The sequence below is a fragment of the Hyperoodon ampullatus genome (genome assembly GCF_949752795.1).
Source record: "Hyperoodon ampullatus genome assembly, chromosome: 4".
Classification (NCBI taxonomy): Eukaryota; Metazoa; Chordata; class Mammalia; order Artiodactyla; family Ziphiidae; genus Hyperoodon; species Hyperoodon ampullatus.
The window spans coordinates 116190858-116194004 of record NC_136917.1 but is presented as its reverse complement, the minus strand read 5'-3'; positions in this window follow the sequence as shown (position 1 = coordinate 116194004).

Sequence of the window (3147 nt, the reverse complement as noted above, 5' to 3'; positions counted from 1 at the left end):
CAGTGGGTGGACTTCTGGGGTATAAGTGTTCCCCAGTCTGTGAGTCACCCACCCCCCAGTTATGGGATTTGATTTTACTTTGATTGCGCCCCTCCTACCATCTCATTGTGGCTTCTCCTTTGTCTTTGGATGTGGGGTACATTTTTTGGTGAATTCCAGTGTCTTCCTGTCGATGGTTGTCCAGCAGCTAGTTGTGATTCTGGTGTTCTCACAAGAGGGAGTGAGAGCACATCCTTCTACTCTACCATCTTGGTTCCTAATCCTCCACACATTCTTTTTTTTAATTAATTAATTTTTGCCTGTGTTGGGTCTTCATTGCTGTGTGCAGTCTTTCTCTAGTTGCGGAGAGTGTGGGCTACTCTTTGTTGTAGTGCATGGGCTTCTCATTGTGGTGGCTTTTCTTGTTGCGGAGCACAGACTCTAGGGCTGGCATGTGGGCTCAGTAGTTGTGGCTCATGGGCTCTAGAGTGCAGGCTCAGTAGTTGTGGCGCATGGGCTGAGTTGCTCCGCGGCATGTGGGATCTTCTGGGACCAGGGCTGGAACCCGCATCCCCTGCATTGGCATGTGGATTCTTAACCACTGTGACACCAGGGAAGCCCCTACCACACCTTCTTTATCCATTCATCTGCTGATGGACATTTAAGTTGCTTCCATGTCTTGGCTATTGTAAATAGTGCCACTATGAAAATAGGGTGCATATATCTTTCAAATAAGAGTTTTCATCTTTTCCAAATATATGCCTAGGTGTGGGATTGCTGGATTATAAGGTAGTTCTATTTTTAGTATTGTAAGGAACATCAATACTATTCTCCATAGTAGCTGCACCAATTTACATTCCTACCAACAGTGTAGGAGGGTTCCCTTTTCTCCACACCCTCTCCAGCACTTATTATGTGTAGACTTTTTGTTTGATAATGGCCATTCTGACTGGTGTGAGGTGATACCTCATTGTGGTTTTGATTTGCATTTGTTTAATAAATTAACCATGTTGAACAGCTTTTCATGTTCCTGTTGGCCATCTTCTTTGGAGAAATGTCTGTTTAGGTCTTCTGAGAATCTACACAATTCTAAATTATGACTCTCTCCTTCCCTTCCTCTCTCCTCCTTCCTCCCTTTCTTTCCCTCTTTTTTAAATTTATTTTTATTTATTTTTTTTTTATGAAGGGAAGGAAGAGAAGCTAGATCCAGCATTTCAAAGCAGGTTTATACACTGTTGTCATAGACTTTGTTTCATCTCCTTGATAGTACCATTTGAATAGATTTTTCTTGTTGTTCCAGTTTGTATGTGCGGGGTCATACCAATCAATCCACCTCCCATCTATGAACATGTTCTAAAGTTCAACTGTAAATTTATTGTTTGTAGGTTGAAAAGCATTTTTCTACCAAGAAAATAAAAATGTTTTAACTCCAAGGGCAGCTCCACTATGAGTCCATAAACAGGGCTGAAATGTTTTCACAAGCAAAAAAAAAAAAAAAAAAGTAGAAAACAACATTGTTGCAATGCTAGTAGATCTAATAAAGAGGAGAAATAACACTGAATAAGAAAGATTTTATTGTGCATTCATCTTGAATACTGATGAGAAAGAAATCGAGTGATATGATGGGAGTGAGGATATGCTATTGATTCAGAGGAGGCTGCATGAAAATGTTATTGAATGCCTAGGTAATTGATGGGGGGATGGCAGCAGAGGAGAAGACATGGCAAGATTAACGTGAAACAGATCTATGTTTTCTGCTCAACGATATTACCTGGGGTTGCCATGCTCCTAGCCCTTGTGATCATCTGTGCCTGTCAGTCTCACAAAAGATACTTCGTGAGTTTAAATACTAGTCTCACTATATACAGCCTGTGTATGTGTCTTAATGTGTCTCCCATTTCAGAATCTGTGGGAGGATAAGTGAAAGGAGGTGGGGATTCCCGGATCATAGGCTTCATCTTATTGCTTATTAGTTGGGGTCTATCTTAAGTCTGATATTAATCCCCATTATATATCCCCCTTCCCTTCCATCCCTTGGGTCTCCTAGGTCCCCTAGCCTGCATCAAATTCTCCTGAATCGTTTACTAAAACATAGCTTGCTGGGCTCCACCCTCGGTTATTCGGATTAAGTAGGCTAGGGGTGGGCCCAAAGAGTTTGCATTTCAAACAGGTTTCCACATGATATTGATGCTGCTGGTCTTAGGGCCACACTTTGCCCTGCGTCAGTCCCGTCCTGCCCCTTGTTGTGAGGCCGCATACTCTCTGGCTATAAGCTTCAGCCTTCCTCACCCTGTCACAGTTAGATATTTCTATGTCTCTGCTCTGGACACTCCAAGCTTCCTATCTGGTCCTCTGGAGGTTGAAGTCCATTCCCTTCCTAAGCCTGAAAGATACTTTTCCAGACTGAAGACTGTGGAGCCCTGTTCTGACAACTGTTCACCTTGGAGATCTCTGGGATTCTGGGTCTTGGAAATTTCATTCTCTCTTCACCCGTTTCCTCTGTTCTTTTCAGTTGTCTCCTGCATGTCCACCCCCCAGCAAATCCACCCTGCTGAAGCACAGCTTTTCACTGCCTCTCCTAAGTAGCACCAGGTCTTAACTCATCCTATTCGTGGCGGATTGTGATCCTGAAAGCCAATTTGTGTCACACATTTTCCCTCCAGTAGCTTTTAGCAGACCTCTGTTTCTTGCCCCAAAGCTACGTTAATGGAAGGTGTGAAGTGCCTTCTGGGGATGTAGTTCCACAGCTTTGGCTCTCAGATAAGTTCAGATACTTCCCATGTACTATCTCATCACTCCATTGTTGACCTTTCTCTCAGGAAAATGGTTTTTCAGAATTGCAGTTTCAAGCCCACAGCGGCCTTGGAGTAAAGCCAAGGTCTCTATACTATTTCTTTTATTTGGTTCCTACCAACCTCACGACAAAGCCTTACTCTTCACTGGTTTCTGTGAATCAGAGGAGCTGGCTCACATACAGTCACAAAGAGCATCCTCTCAGGTACCGTGAAGTGCTTGCCATTTTCTTTCTTTCTCACTCAGAATTTCTTCCTTTGTCAGTGTGTCCTCAGGTGACCTGCTGCTGAGACCTCAGATTCCCTCAGACACTGCTGTGCCCAAGGTGCCATCACCTCCCACACTCACTTGCTTTCTCTGTGGCTCTGCTCTCAG